Below are 16,930 nucleotides of genomic sequence, written 5' to 3'. Positions count from 1 at the left end.
AACCACAAGCGAGCTCCACGGCAGAACCTGATGCGTGCCAATTAGCTGCGGGAACGCTTTATTGTGGCCAGTCGGGTGGTAGTGAGCCTGCGCCGCCTGGAGCTGGGCGGGACGCCAGTGGGCCGTGCAGGGCTTCAAGCGCCTGCGTGGTAGAGAGGCGTAGGCGGGGCCTATTGGCGTCTGCGCAATCGGCGCAGCCGTGTGGGGCGGGCCAGAGGCGGTCTGAGGGCGGGCCGGGCGAACGGCGCCGCGGGGTTGGCTGCTACCCTGAGGCCGGACTCAACGGATTCGGGCCGCGCCACCGGGCGAGCTCGCCTCCCGGCCCAAGCCCGGAGCCAGCGAGCGAGCGAGGCGGCGCCGCGCGGTAAGAGCCAGGGCGGGGTCCCCGCTGTGTGCGCCGGAGGGTCAGTCCATCTCCTCAGTGCCGCCCGCGCGGCGAGGACCAGGCGACCCCGCAGACCCCAGCGGGCCCGCGCCTGCGCCGTCCCCTCCCGGGCCCCCGGCCCATTCTGCGCCTGCGCTTGCGCTGTCCCTCTTTGGACTCCCGGTGCGATCCCAGCCAGTGTCGCGGGGCTCGCGGTCCGTCCCGGGCTGGTGTTGGGGCCTGGTCCTAGGCGCTCAGCCCACCGGTTTCCGAGCCGAGGGGCCGTGCGCAACCCTCGCAGTTTGCTTTCCCCGAGTCCCAGGAGAGGCAGAGGTCGCCGCCTCACCGTCCTGGTTTTCTGGTCTCATGCCCTCCTAGGGGACAGCTCTGCTTGGAGGCCCCGAGGACACCGCGCGAGGAGCAGAGCCGCGGGCGTCGGACCCCGGGCCTCCTGCGGACTCAGCTTCCGCCAGGGCTCGCGCCCCCACCCTCGCTCTGCTTTTCTGGGAGGTCAGCCCGAAGCAGGCGGAATGTCCTTTTTTTCTTGAGACCTGGTTAATCGCTTCAGGTTGAATATGTATAATCCGGTGTTTTGCTGAGAAATATTTTGCATTTCCCGCGATCTGGTAATTGTATGGCTTATGCGGTCTGCGTTAAAGACAAGATAGTTCATTCTTGGGCAGTTCCCCTGGAGAGATCTGGAAAAGAAATCAGTTTCCACGTAGTTCCAGCCTGTTTACAAGACCAAGTAAGAATTTCTATGATTATTCAGATGCAGAGAACCTTGGTTTGTTGATGCCTTTGATAATTTGTCAGCAAGTATGGGAATGCCCAGGAAATATTCTCACATATTCGCTGCCCTATTTTGGTTACAGGGGAAATGTGTTATAAAAAGAGCATCCAAACCATTGATAATGTTTTCCTCAGTTTACAACAGATTCAAGAAACTAAAAATGTTTCAGAGCCCAACAGCGTTTGCTGTCACCCAGGAGGATGCATCTTGAGATGAAATCAGGCTGTGCTCTTAGACTTTGGCAGACATCAACATTATATGTATACATGTATATCTGTGTGTATGTTACGAAGTAACCAAACCGATACAGGAGGGTATATGATATAAGAAGTAGAGTATTGCTCTGGATAAAATTGTTTCTATAAAGAAGTGGCTGATCTAGTAACTTTTTTCACTTTAAAATGTCTTTTTCCCTCCGATTTAGTGTGCACCAGGCAGTCTTTAAGACTCATCGACTTTTGGTAGCTGGAGAAAGCTTCCTAATTGTCTATGTATAGTCCAGGTACATAGAGATTTTCTTGGCATTTTCAGTAAGAAAGTGAATATTGTGCCAGTAAGGAAAGTTATCATTGTGTGCCTTAGTAGTCCAAATATCTGAGTGTCAGTCAAGTATAGTATTATAGTGAGTGGAGAGTAATTATAGCAGCTGTAGTTAAGGTGACATTTGTATCAGAATGTCTCTTTTAAACTTGAACTTGTAAGGTGTATATCTGCAGTGCAGTATGTCATTTTGAGATGGGATTCCTCTGAAGCAGAGATTCTCCTTATAACTGACTTGACACAGTAAATCTTATATTTCAGATGACTCAGATAATCGTATTGCTTTGGTTCAAAATTATCAGGGTTTAGTTTTCATAATACATGACTTGCCTAATAACCGTATACATACTCAAATCACATGGTTAACTTGTACATGGCGTTTTGCAAACTGTCCAGCTCAGTAGGGGAATGGTGACAGGGTGGCAGTAGGCTAGAGAAATTCTCTTAGCTTTATGGCTTTGGGCCAGCCCGTTTTCTAGACCTTCATTTCCCCCTCTGTAAAGTGGACTGGGGGAAGAGATGGAAAGGAGCTTGAGATGCTAATTTAACACTTGACAGATCCTTGATTATAGGGTCCTCTTTAGCTAGAGGGAGAACTGGGTCTTCTCACCAGTTCCGTGACATTGTGGTCTCTCCTCAAAGATGGGGAGTGGGGACATCATAAGTTGGTGAGCACAAATTTTGGAGACTCTTGGTCAGGCCCTTGAAATGTTGAGTAGGCTTTATCATATTGAGAACAAGGAAAATAGGGGGAGTTTTTCATAAACTAAGTTTATTCAATTAAAGGACTGTCCTAAAAAAAAGTTATTTTCTGGTGTTAAAATTAAGCATCTTTTATGAAATGATGGTAAATGGTGATAGTAATTGGTGGTATATGGTGATCGTACATGGCAAGTACAGGTTATTTATCAGAATAAGATATTTTTAGAAATAAAGAGCCTAGAACCTGTTTTGCTGTTATTAGGGAGTTTAGGAAAACGTTCCTGGGGTTTTTGCTGCTAAGATTAAAATGTAGATTATTTTTAAAGAGTAAATAAGAATTTATTTTGTGGTGGTTAGTTGCAATCTACAGGCAACCAAGAAACCCCTGTTAAATTTGCTTGGTATTTAAGATATTCCTATTCTCTTCATCCTTTCCTACTGGATATAAAATATCAGGATATTTTGTGTGTATGTGTTTGTGCCAACAAAATAACCCTAGCCAGGGAAATTCCTCTGGAATTGTTAGTGCTGAATAGACTAACTGTGGAGGTAAAGAACCCCCATGGGGCTTCTCTGTCAGCGCAGAAATCTCTTAGTATTGTGGCCTCAGTCTTTTGCTATGAAACAACAGGACCATCGAGAAATTAGGTTTACAGATTATATTTCAGATATGCGGAGGGGGTGAAGTGGTTATAGTCTGTTACAATGCGAATGTAACAGATGATCTTTGTGTCTGTAAAGTCTTTAAAATTTATTGTGGTCTGCTGTTAATAACAGATAAGGTTTAGAGTTATGAATCTTTTTTTGTAGTCACAGTACTACAATATCGCAAAATGTATCAAACATATATTTTATAAATGTCTTGAATTAAAATTAATAATGCACTCTCTAATTCTTCATAATACTTATTTCTACGTTCAGAGGACTGACTGCTTTCAGCCACCTCTGAAGCTCTCCATATTCAAAAGATAATTTGGTAACCCCGTAAAGGAAATTTGTGTGTAAGCAAAGAGAGTGCAGATCTGTTAACAGTGTTTTTCCTGACCTTTTTCCACATCTTTATTATAGTTCTTTTCTTTATTTTTTGGTTAAATCTAGAGGTTTGCTTCTTCCTGTGTCTTACCAAAATAGTAATCTGTTCATAGTCACCACCTCACCCCCACCCCCACAATTTAAAATCCTTCAGTGTCTCCTTGACTTTATCTTCATAATCACATCTACCATTCTTTAGCTTGGTATGCAGGATGCTTCGTCACTGGGCTCTGGCCTCCACTATCATCTTTCCTCCACCTTTTTTTAGGTGCTTCATTGAACTTTGCTGAACAGCTCTTGGTCCCGTGAACTCTCTCCAGTTTCCTTGTCTACCTCTGCTAGAATGTTCTTCTCCCACTTCATCTGTTTATCACTTTCAAAACGCAGCTCAGATATTACCTTGCCTGGAAGATATTCCTTATCCTGTCTCATTCAGACTTGTCTAGCAGCCTGTCCGGTTAGGATTTGGCACCCTGCGTTTTATCTGCTTCCCCCCGACTAGCCCATGACACCACAGTGTATCACAAAGTGTGTGGCTTGATGCAAAGTAGTTGGGTCTGCTGAGTGCAGTATGTGCTGGGCTTGTCAATGCTACAGAGGAAATGAACCACTTAGTCCCTGTCCTTAAGGAGCTTTTCACTCCAGGTGCACTTGACCTCATCAGTCTTGCAACACCTTCCCTCGTGCACACCAACTTACAAAGTACATTTCATTGTATCTTAGTGTCTAACAAATCCTACTTCTTGAAGGACACTCTCTATTGTTTATTTTGTCACCCAGACATGAGGTAGACATCATCCTTGTTCTCAGCTCTGGAAGCATTACGCATCTCACTTACGTTGTATACCTTCCACGTTGAGGTTTTTTGTTTTGTTTTGTTTTGTTTTAATTTGATGTGTTTGGATAGTAAATGTTTAAGAGAATAAGATAATAGATTCTGTTGTTGTGCATATAACTTAGGGAAAATAGAAGAGTTAAAGGAGAAAAAAATATCTTTTGTCTTTTTTAAAAAGCCTCATATCACACTTTCCAAAAGAACTGAGCTTCTGCAAAAGAAAAAACAGACTCGTTATTAAGCTTAGGAAAGAGGCATGCAAAGAACTGGCAGCAGTGTTAAGATTGTCAAGAAATACTTGTTAAAAATTAAATTTGTCCCTTTTTTCTTTTCTCCTTTCTCATGTTCTTGGGAAAAATTCCAACTCAGTCATTTTCCAGTGGCACCTGTTCCATTGGGAATTCCCAGGGCAGTCTAATCTGTTGGGGCTCCTTTTTTTCAAAACAGCGACAGTTGGACCCTTTCTCCCAGCAAATGCCCATTTTCTTCCACCTAGGAGACATTATCCTGAGTCCCACTTCTTTCTTTCCCCAGAAGCAGCTTCTTGTAATGTTTTGGTTTACCCCACTAGGCCCATGAAGTCTTGAGCAGGAGTTATTGAAATCTTCTTGAAGACTTTTTTTAAAAAACCTTTGGTGGGTTTGGGCCTGTCTTAAATCTTTCGTCCCATATTTTCGTTCTTTTTTCTCTTTCTGGCAGCCTGCATCGTCTTGCAAGCTCTATTACTGCAGTTATTCAGGTTTACTTTCCCCTGTTGCAAATTATCTGCTGGATTTTTCAACCCTAATTCCCTCATTTTTATTCTTTACATTCATTTCATTGCACATGTATTCAGTGTTGCCTAAATCTCTTAGATTTTTATCTCCTTGCCTCAACATTTGTCTCCCTCTCCGCTCCAAACTCCATCATCAAGCTCACCAGCCTTTCACAGCATTTCTTCATCATTTATGTATTCATTTGAATACATGAATATATGAGTATGGTTATTCACTTGAATACATGAATGCCTTATATATTCATGTATTTATTCATGTATGCATTTGCAAACATGTATGTTTTAAAATAACAGCTTTATTGAGATATAATTCATATACCATAAAGTTCATCCTTTTTGATGTGTACATTTCAGTGGTTTTTAGTATATTCACAGAGTTGTGCATTGATCACCACTCTCTAATTCCAGAACATTTTTATCACCTCAGAAAAGAAACTTCACACCTATTAATAGTTGCTCCCCATTCTCCACCCTTCCCAGCCTCTGGTAATCACTAATCTACTTTTTATCTGTATGGATTTGCCTATTCTGGATAGTTCATATAAATGGAATCATACAGTTTATGGCTTTTTGTCTGGCTTCTTTCATTTAGCATAATGTTTTCAAGATTTTTCTGTGTTGTAGCATGTAATAGTACTCATTCCTTTTATGTCCAAATAATAGTTCATAGTTTGTTTATCTGTTCATCAGTTGATGGACATTTGGGCTTTTTCCACTTTTTGGCTATTATGAATAATGCTGCTATGAACATGTTTGTATAAATTTTTGTGAGGACATAATGTTTTCATTTCTATTAGGTGTATCCTTAGGAGTGGAATCATTGGGTCATATGGTAGCCGTGTTAAACCTTTGAGGAACCTGTTTCTCAAAAGCTGCACCATTTTACGTTCCTACCAGCAGTTTATGACAGTTCCAAGTTCTCCACTTCCTCTTCAGTGTATGGGCTTTTGGGGTATACTTAAAAAAAAAAATAGAATCATATTTTTGACACTTCCACTTTTGGTTTTTTTAATACTTCTGGAAATTTCATTCACACAGTTGTTAGTACTCTTAACTCATTGTGATTAATAGCTTCGTAGAACTATTCCATAGTGTAAATATACCATTCATTCATTCAATTTAGGAGACTTTCATTAAGTGGTCGTTATGTGTCAAGGATTGTTGTAGGCTCTAAGGCAACAACATTGAACAAAACAAAACCTTCTGTCACCCTTAGAGTTTACTTTCTAGTGGGAGAGGGAGTGGAAAATCAGGAAAAAGTAATATAGCATAGAGTTTTTACCTGTGTAGTTTTGAGTCTGTGGCAGCTTGCTGAGTAGTGTATGTGAAGTATCAAAGGACATTGCTGTAGCAATGTTAGTATTAATCACCTTGCAGGCAAATGTGGAAACATTTTTATAAAATAAAAAAAAGAAAAAAAAACTATTTAATGTGGATATGAAGTTTTTCTGGGAAATCAGCTGATGAGCCTGAAAGATAAGTGTATATGTCCTTGGTAGCAGAGTTTGCACATTTATAAATTGTATCCACATCCTCTTACTTTGATAAGTAATGTATGCCTTTCACCAAAAGCTAGGTGAGGTATATGTGCTGGAAATTTCTGATGGATGCAGCTGAGAGTACTTTTGGGGGACATGGCAAAACTGCCAAGCCCTTTCAAGAGTCTTGTTTTCTTCCGGAACTTTTATGTATTTATTATATTGCCTTATGAATTATTGAGATGGTACTCTGCAGTAAAGCCTACTTTAAGTTATTTATGTTGATGTTTAGGGAAATGATCTGGGTCATCAAGAGTGGTGAGGCCTGGAGGAAAAAACCATGTCCTCCTCTTGAAGGGCAGATTATATCGATAGGCAGCTTAGCTGGGCCTGTACCAACCTACTTCTCTGTTGGTCCTAGAAGTAAAATAAGCAGTTAAAATAAATGTTTCTGTTCTGAATTTTTTTAAAAATTTGACTTTGAAATGAAATTAGAAATGCATGCTGTAGACACCAGTTTATTCATCTTCCTGTTACCCACCCAGATCAATGGCTTGCTCAGCCAGACCCTCTAGTCTGGCTGAAGAAGTTTATCACGATACAAATCATTTATTAATTAGAATTTCACTGTGATTAATAGAATGTCATTTTGTAAAATATTTTTTTGACATTTTAGTTATTAACAGTCTTTGTTTTTAAACAAAAAAAATTCAACCTGCAAGTTTATGTTAAAGCAGTATTTCTGAAGGGCTAGGGTAGACTATAAATGCCAACAGGGATACCACCTAGCTGCACTGTGATTGTTTGTTACCTCTTCCTGCCATGCTTCTGACTCTCCCTCCCCTACTGCATGTGCTTAGGTGGGTTGGGTTCTACAACTTTATTTGTAAAATTCATAAGGTTTATGAAGTTGATGTTAATAGTACCACAGAATCTAATGAGCACCTATGGCAGCATGGTTGGAAAAACTTAGGTTTCATGTGTGCATTTCATTAAATGTGGTCTTCCGGCAACACTTCTTGAGATAGTTAGCATAACTATTATTTTCCTTAATTTTGTAAATGAGGAAATAAGAATACAGAGCTAGCTAATTAACCTTAAGAATACAGAACTAACCAAAGGCCAAGCTTGGATCTGACTCCAGGTTTCTGACTAAAAGACCTATATATTTTTCACTATAATATGCTGCTGCCTTTCATCTAGAAAGTGTTCGTCATGTGATTGAAGGAACTATACAGAACTAGTTAACCTGCAGAATAGAAAACCTAGGTAGGGTATTGTTTCTTTTTCAATATGTGAAGAGCTTTCACAAGGAAAGAGGGATGGATCTATTTTGTGTTACTTTGGCAGATGCCCTGGTAAATGGTAGTTAAAGTTGCAGTGATATTTGGTTCTGTATATGAAAAACTGCCCCGGGATTGAAGGGGCTGACCTTGTAAGTTACCACCTAGTAACAGAAGCTGTGGGGGAGTGGTAGGGTGATGGGTGGGGGATTGAAGTCGGTGCCCGCTGTTTTATGAAAGTCCACTTTCCTCTTTTACTCTCTTCCGTTGCCTCCTCCCTTTATACCCTTTCTTGACTAAGCACTTGGCTGGGTCGTCTCTCTTTTCTTTCCTAATATCATGCCTCTTCTCCCTTAAGCCACTCAGAGACAAGTTTTTAATATGGGATGGTCTTGATAATATATAATGGTAATTTTGTTTGGTTCATTTTTCTCACATTTGGAATGTTATTTTTTTTTCACATTTTAAATATAATGACAACTATGAATTTGGAATTTATAATTTTTTTCTAATATATTCTTATGGGAATTTTTTAAACACTGGAAATAAAAATTGAGTGTATACTGTGATAGTAGGCTAAGGACAGGATTTACTAAAGAAGTATGAGATTTCCTCCTGAAAGATTAGCACAGTATTCGCTTTCTCACCCAAGGCTTATTATCCTCAAAGACAACCACCCAAGATTATTATCCTATTTTGTTCCTATTTTCATGTGATAGCGTAAAATATAGAAGGGTACAGAGGTTTTGCATTTACCTGGCCAAAAGAACTCTATACTGCAGATGAGGGGAGAGGGTGCTCAGCGGTGGCAAGTTTTGCATTGGTGTCAGAGAGTGACTTCTGAGGAAGGATCTTTTTACGAAAGTTGTCATAGCCCAGAGTTTAGATATTTATTCATTGATCAAGTCTCTTTGCCATGCTGTGTCAGAAGTACGGCTGGGAGATTTGAGTTGAGAGTGTAGCCAAATTGAAAAAGAGGTTAGTAAGAGAAACAGGCAAGTCCGAAAATGGCTAGGAGAATTCTCCCCGCTAAGTCAATGTGAAGCTTTTTGAAATAATCGAAGTTATACCACTGCTGTTTGGAGCCATTAAAGGTGAACCATTGTGAATATCTGAGTATCTAGCTAAGGTCAGTGCAAGAATTTCACATTTCAGCTTATGTCTGATTATGAAGCAGTTCTTCCAGCCCCACTAGAATGCTTTGGTGAGTGGGAAGGAGGGAAAAAAATACTCTTAAAGGCAGCTCATTTCTTTAGGGGCATCTCTGATTGTTAGCTGCCCTGGAATCTGTCTTGGTAACTTTGACTCACTAGTCCTGTTTTTGCCTCTGGATCTTCTTAAATTTGAAAACAGCTATCCTTACTTGATGAGTTTGAAAAGTCTCTCTTTTTTAAGTTGTTTCTACAGCCGTCTGGATTGGAGACAGGCTGATTATTAGATTCTCTCCTTCTAGCGTTGTTCTAGAACTGCACAGAGTACCCCATGGACTCTCTGGGAAGCACAAGAATCTACTTTGGATTCCTGTCTTCCTGGATCAAGATAGTATAAACCAAATGATTTATTTCTGCTCAGGACTGTATTAATACCCTTGGAATAGGCCTACTGTGTTGTGTGGACATAATAAGGTTAAGGTCAGCCAAAACGCTCACATTGCTTCACAGAAGCAAGTCTTCCAGAGGCTTTCTTTCACAGTTTTCCTGTTACCAGTAATTCATGGATGATAAGATCAAATCCTAACCTTTGACAGCACCTGTATCCTTCCCAAATCTGGTTCCTCTAGGTTGCCACTTTAAGTTGGAGATGATTTTCACCTATAAATAAACAAACAAATAAGGTGATGAATGGGTAAATTAACTAGATGGTGGGAATTTTTTCACAATGTGTATCAGTCACCATGATGTACACTTTAAATATCTTATAATTATGTCAGTTATACCTCAGTAACAGTGAAAAAACATTGGAGATGAAAACATTCTGTTTACAGAAGGTTAGGGTTGCCTGTCTAGGACTTGAGTCACAGAAACACAGTTCAGATTTCTTATTTCTTATTTGTTTCAGATGGCATGCAAAGATGATAGCGATCCCTGGGGTTTAGGCCCAGGAGGTTTGCCACCTTATGTATTGTGCCAGCTCAGGGAAGTCAGCACACCTGATGCGCTGCAGTGTCCCGCTGAAGTTCTGCTGTGCCTCTCCTTTGTAGGCTTCCCTCCCTGTGAAGGGCTCACTGCCTCTTGATAGTGCCTTCATTAACTACAGTTTGTGAGAGTCTCCAAATTGTTGGAGTGACAGGTTTTCTTTTTTTTTTTTCCCCCTTAATAAGCTTTTTCTTCTTAATTCCTGTTTGGAATTATGCTGTCTTGGGTTGGTATCTGGAGACGTTCTTTAGCTTTACTGTTACGCGATACGTGTTGAGTGATGACATTGCAGCAGGAGGACCGACACATATCACAGTGCTTTTACTTGAGCAATTTTATCAGCTACATCATGTGCTTTCTCCATCGTAGCTGCCAGCCTGCCAATCTGCTTTGAAAGATGAGAAATGAGTAGGGGGTCATCAGCCACTCTTGTCTACACAGCAACTTTGAGGCCTCAGTCTCTATAGTAACAAATAATGTTTTGCTTACCTGCTTCCATATAGGTTGCTGAGAATGGTTAGGATTTGGAAAAGAGGAAAAGGGAATTTGGGTTTTCAGGAGTAGCTGGGGCTTTAACAAAGGAGAGGCTATAATGGGCATTCCTGAGGTGAAGGATTTAGTCAACCGAGGGAAGGGAAGACATATTGAGTAGAGGTTGACAAATCCTAACCATTCTCAGCAACTTATATGGAAGCAGGTAAGCGAAACATTATTTGTTACTATAGAGACTGAGGCCTCAAAGTTGCTGTGTAGACAAGGGTGGCTGATGACCCCCTACTCATTTCTAATCTTTCAAAGCAGATAGTAAATATTTTAGGCTTTGCAGGTCCTTTGATTTGTGTTGCAGCTAATCAGCTCTGTCGTTGTAGCACAAAGGTAGCAACAGAAATAAGTAAATTAATGAGCATAACTGTTTCAATAAAAGTTTTTCATGGAATTTAAATGCAAATTTTTGATGTTATGATATATACTTTTGATTTTTTCCTCATCCATTTAAAAATGCAAAACAGTATTTTTAGTGTGTGGACTGTACAGAAACAAGTGATTGACTGCATTTGACCTTTGGAATGTAGTTTGCTGACTCCTGTCTTGGAAAACAGGAAGTAGAGAAGACTCATTAGAGGACCTGGGAAACCAGGCCCAAGGTTAGACTTTAGGTGAAAGGAAGCAGGAAATCATTTTTGTGATATAATGAAAAATATAAAGGAAGAATATTTTGTGTTTGTGCCTGATAGCATCTCAGTCTCTATTAAAATAAAACAAAATATTCACTATGGAAAATTTCAAGCATCTACAAAATAGAAAAAAAATATAATGAAACACGTGATATAATCATCACCCACATTCAACAGTTATTATCAATTCTAGGCCCTTTGCATTTCTATATGAATTTTAGAGTCAGCTTGTCACCTTTGACCAGAAAGCCTGCTGGAATTTTGATTCAAATTGTGTTGAATCTATAGATAATTTTGGGGGAATTGACTTAACAATAGTAAGGCATCTGACTCATAAACATGTTATATCTCTCAGTTTATTTAGATCTTTATCTCAGCAATATTTTGCAGTGTTCAGTGTACAGATTTTTCATCTTTCAGTCAGATTTATTCCTGAATATTTCATCTATTTTGATATTATTATAAATATTTGTAAAAGTTTCAATTTCTAGTTCATTGCTAATATATAGAAATATAATTGATTTTTATATGCTGATTTTATATTCTGAGATCTTGCTATACTCACTTATTAGTTCTAGTAGCTTTTTTGTACATGCCATTTGACATTCCTCAGTGATGTCTGCAAATAAGAGTTTTACTTCTTTCCAATCTGAATGCTTGTTTCTTTTTCTCATCGTATTGCACTAAGAACTTCCAGTACAATAATGAATAAAAATGGTGAGAGCAAATTTCCTTATTCCTAATCTTAAGGGGAAAGCATTCATTCTTATGCCAGTAAGTATATTAACTGTAGATATTTCATAGGTACTTTTTATCCCATCAAGGAGATTCCCTTTCACTGCTTTAATTAAGGGTCTTAAAAAAAAAAAACCAGGAATGAATGTTGGCTTTTGTCTAGTGCTTATTCTATGTCTATTAAGATGATCATGTTTTTTCTTTTTTAGTTCATGTGAGTTACATTGATTTTTAAAATTTAACCTTAGATTTGTGGGATAAACCCTACTTGGTCATGTTGTGTTATCCTTTTTTTAGATTGTTGGATTTGGTTGGCTAAAAGTTTGCTTAGAATTTTTACATGTTATTTTCATTAGACATGTTGTTTTGTAGTTTTCTTTTTTTTTTGTAATTGGCAGGTTTTGGTATCTGTAATGCTGGCTTTATAGAATGAGTTGGGAAGTATTCTGTTCTCAATTTTCTGGAAGCATTTGTGTAGAATTTGTTTTATTTCCTCTTTAAATGTTTGGTAGAATTCCCTAGTGAATATATCCTAGGCCTGGAGTTTTCTTTATGAGAAAATTTTAAAATGTAAATTCAATTTCTTTAATAAATATAGGGCTGTTCAGGTTTTCTATTATTTCTTGAGTTGAGTTAGGTAGTTTCAAGAATTTTATTTCATCTAAGTTGATTTTCTTGGCATAACATTCATAATAATCCCTGATTATCTTTATAGCTGTAAAATCTATAGTGTTGTCACCCCTCTCATTCCTGATATTGGTGATTTGTGTCTTTTGCTTCTGATGTGTGGCTAGAGTTTTATCAGTATTATTGATGTTCTAAAAGAATCCACTTTAGATTTCATTGATCTCTTTTTCTCCCTTTTTGTTTCACTGAGTTTTGCTCAGAGCTTTATTTCCTTCCTTCTGCTTGAGTTTCATTTGCTCTTCTTTTTCTCGTTTCTTAAGGTTAAAGCTGGGGTTTTGATTTGAGACCTTTGTCTTTTCTAAAGTAGGTGTTTAGTGTTATAAATTTCCTCCTAAAGTACTGCTTTAGGGGCATTCTACAAATTTTATTATCTCGTATTCATTTTCATTTTCATTCTGTTCAAAATACATTCTAATTTCCCTTTTGATTTCTTTGACTCATATACAAAATATTCACAAGTTTGTTAGCTTCCAAGTTTTTGAGAATTTCCCAGAGAGCTATTATTTTCTAATTTAACTAATGAAAAGTCTTTGAAAAGCATAACCACAATACCATTATCTCATCTTAAAAAGCAACAATTGCAAAAGAAGAATGCTGATTTCAAAGACCGCAGAAAGGATCAGGGAGAGATCTATGTCAGTCAGGCAAGCATGACGAAAGGTCAGTGGAGTGACCAAAGCAGGGGCGAAGCAATGAGTGAGACAAGAAAGGGTTGGGCACTAGGGACAAAGGGAAAGTAAGTGTAAGTTTGTAGCTGACCGACGAAGGTAAAGGAAGGCCATATTGAATTAGATGTCAGCAGTGATTGAAAGCGTGGCGGTTAGGATTGGGAGAAGATAGCACACACTTAGACTGGAATAATGAAGTTTCTAGTTGCCTAGAAGAATCCCTGAAGCTTCTCTGCTTAAGCCAGGGAGTAAGAAAAACCCTGGGGATTGTAATGGGAAGAGAGAGTGTTATTGTTTTGCTAGTACTGTGAAGAGATAGGAAGAAGTAAGTTTAGGATAAAGGGTAATCTGCCTTTCTGGCTGTAGTGAAGAGGAAACGACATTAATACTTATTGTACTTCTGTATGCCCGAGTGCTGTCCTCGTTAGTTTACACTTGCGATATGGTTCTTGTAACAGTGTTATGTGGTAGTTCTTCATCTCCACCAACTAATGAGAAAACTGAGATTTGGAGATGAGTACTATGCCCAGAGCCACATAACTAGTGGTGGAGCTAGCATTTGAACCCAGGTTCTACCCAAATAATCAGCTCTTTCCACTAGGTATATAAATTCACAAGTATACGCCAGCTTGTGTACCAGGCCGCTATTCAGAGATCTGCCTCTTGTATCATATGCTGTGTGTTTAGTGTTAAGGCCCAGAACAATGCTACTCTTCACTCTTTTTTTTTTTTTTTTTAATCTGTTGATTTTGTGTTTTGAAGTCCTTATAAGGGGTGGCTGTTTTTTAAGCTAGAATGGTGAAGTTACAGGCATACCACATTTTATTGGGCTTTGCAGATACTGGGTTTTTTACACATTGAAGGTTTGTGGTAACCCTGAGTCAAGCAAGTCTATCAGCGCCATTTTCCCAACAGCATTTGTTCACTTTATGTCTCTGTGTCACATTTTAATTCTCACATTTTATTTCAAGCTTTATTATTGTTGTTATACTGGGTATGGTGATCTGTGATCAGTGATCTTTGACCTTACTATTGTAATTGTTTTGGGGCGCCACACACCATGCCCATATAAGACAGCAAATTCAATCAATAAATGTGTGTGTGCTGACCAGTCTATCAACTAGCTGTTCCTCCCTCTCTCTCCCTCTCCTCAGGCCTCCCTATTCCTTCAGACATATCAATATTGAAATTAGGACAGTTAATAACCCTACAGTGGCCTCTGAATATAAAAATGAAAGAATCACATGTCTTGCTTTACATAGAGCTAGAAATGATTAAGCTTATTAGTGAGGAAGGCATATGAAAACTGAGATAGGCTGAAAGCTAGGCCTCTTGTGCCAAATAGCCAAATGCTGAAAGCTGAAGGAAAGTTCTTGAAGGAAATTAAAAGTGTTACTCCAATGAATACTTGAATGATAATAACAGAACAGTCTTATTGCTGATAGGGAGAAAGTTTTAGTGGTCTGGACAGAAGATCAAACCAGCCACAACATTTCCTTAAGCCAAAGCCTAATCCAGAGCAGGCCTTAACTCTCTTCAATTCTTTGAGGGCTGAATGAGGTGAGGAAGCTGCAGAACAAAAGTCTGAAGCTAGCAGATGTTGATTCAGGAGATTAAGGAAAGAAGCTGTTTCTAAATAAAAGTACGGGGTGAAATATAAAGTGCTGATGTGAAAGTTGCAGTAAGTTATCCAGAAAGTCTAGCTAAGATAATGAAGATGACTACACTAAACAGATTTTCACTGTAAATGAAACAGCTTTAAATTGGAAGATGCCATCTGGGCCTTTCATAGCCAGAGAGAAGTCGGCTTCAGCGTTTCAAAGGACAGGCTTTCTTGTTAGGGGCTAATGTGGCTGGTGACTTGAAGTTGAAGTCAGTGCTCATTCACCATTCCGAAAATCCTAGGGTCCTTAAGAATTATTACTAAATCTGCTCTGCGTGTGTTGTGTAAGTAGAACAACAAAGCTTGGATAAAGCACATCTGTTTACAGCATGGTTTACTGAGTATTTTAAGGCCACTGTTGAGGCCTACTGCTCAGAAAAAAGATTTCCTTTCACAGTAGTACTGCTCATTAACAATCTATCTGGTCACCCAAGAGAATGAGATTAATGTTTTCATGCCTGCTAACACTACATCTCTTTGCAGTCCATTGATCAAGGAGTCATTTCAACTCTCAAGTCTTACTATTTAAGAAATACATTTCATAAAGCTGTAACTGCCATAAGTAGTGATAGATCTGAGCAGAGTAAATGAAAAATCTTCTGGAAAGGATTCAGCATTTTAGATGCTATTAGAAACATTCATGATTCATGGAAGGTCAAAATATCAACATTAACAGGAGTTTGGAAGAAGATGATTCTGACCCCCATGGATGACTTTGAGGGGTTCAAGACTTCAGTGGAGGGAAGTAACTTAAGTGGTAGAGCAGGAGAACTAGAATTAGAAGTGGAGCCTGAAGATGTGGCTGAATTGCTACAATCTCATGATAGAACTTTAATGAATGAGGAGTTGCTTCCTAGGGATGAGCAGAGAAAGTGGTTTCTTGAGATGGAGTCTACTCCTGGTGAAGTTGTGTGAAGAGTGTTGAAATGGCAATAAAGGAGTTAGAATAGTACATAAACTTAATTGATAAAGCAACAGCAGAGTTTGAGAGGATTGAAAGAACTTCTCTCAGTAAATGTTATGAGACAGCATTGCATGCTACAGAGAAATCATTATGAAATGAAGAGTCAGTTGATACAGCAGATTTCATTGTTTTCTTATTGTACGAAATTGCCATAGCTACCCTAGCTGTCAGCAGATGTCACCCTGATCAGTCATTGCCATCAAACATCAAGGCAAGACCCTCCACGAGTAAAATGAGTATGACTCACTGAAGGCTCAGATGATGGTTAGTAATTTTAGCAATAAGATATTTATTAAGGTATGTATATATATTTTTAGACATAATGTGCACACATAATAGACTACAGTACAGTGTAAACATAACTTTTCTTTGCACTGGGAAACCAGCAAATTCATGTAACTTGCTATATTGCGATATTTGCTTTATTGTGGTCTGGAGGAGAACCTACAATATCTCGCCGAGGTATGCCTATATTCATTTATTTAGTAAATTGGATTAGATAGGCAGCATTCTCAGAGACATGTATATGTGTATAGGGTTTTGGTAATGTTTTGAATACAGAAAATAGTGTTGAAGGCTTAGATTTTGAAGAGTCCCACCTGCTAACAAATGTTATTCTTAACATTTGCTACTAGTAACTTTACTGACATTCAGAGTTTGTTAACATCATGTAATATTCTGAAATTTACTTTTTTCCTTGAAATTTTGGTTCTTAAAAATTAGAATGAAGGATTGAAAAGAAACATTTATTTTACAAGTTCTTTTATCTTAATACCTGATTCGATTATGTTATATTGAAATTCTGACATTGAGCTTTAGTGCTCGATTACATTACTCATACAGTAAAGACAAGCAGTCTGATCCTAAATTGGTAATAGCAGAATCATTGTAATTGAGTTATATGGTGTGTCTCAGCATTTTAACAAGGAAGTGTGGACCATGACATGTTGAACTCAGGAGGAATTGCTTTCCACTGTTTTCCTCTTTTTTTCCCTTGTACATCCTCTTCCTACCACTAATAAGAGAACAGAAGTTCTCCACTCAGTTACAGGATGTTTTATAACAGTGGAAAGAGTTACTAGGATTTACTTCTGACACTCA

The 16,930-nt window shown here is 38.9% G+C and overlaps 1 protein-coding gene across 2 annotated transcripts in view; it reads left to right on the top strand.

Annotated features, from left to right (window-relative positions):
* Positions 1–219: 219 nt before the first annotated feature.
* SPECC1L (sperm antigen with calponin homology and coiled-coil domains 1 like) overlaps positions 220–16,930 on the top strand; it is a 118,969-nt gene continuing 102,258 nt past the window's right edge. Inside the window, exon 1 of one of the 2 annotated variants that reach the window (XM_016126126.2) lies at positions 220–364. The gene's annotated coding sequence lies outside the window, so the exon portion shown is untranslated. Of the gene's footprint in view, positions 365–880; positions 1,113–16,930 lie in introns of those variants that run through there. The other variant, XM_016126127.2, reaches the window with a different exon arrangement.

The sequence above is a fragment of the Rousettus aegyptiacus genome, unplaced genomic scaffold (genome assembly GCF_014176215.1).
Source record: "Rousettus aegyptiacus isolate mRouAeg1 unplaced genomic scaffold, mRouAeg1.p scaffold_m13_p_5, whole genome shotgun sequence".
Taxonomy (NCBI): Eukaryota; Metazoa; Chordata; class Mammalia; order Chiroptera; family Pteropodidae; genus Rousettus; species Rousettus aegyptiacus.
Note: the sequence above shows the minus strand (reverse complement) of the source record. Positions and strands in the feature narration are given on the sequence as shown.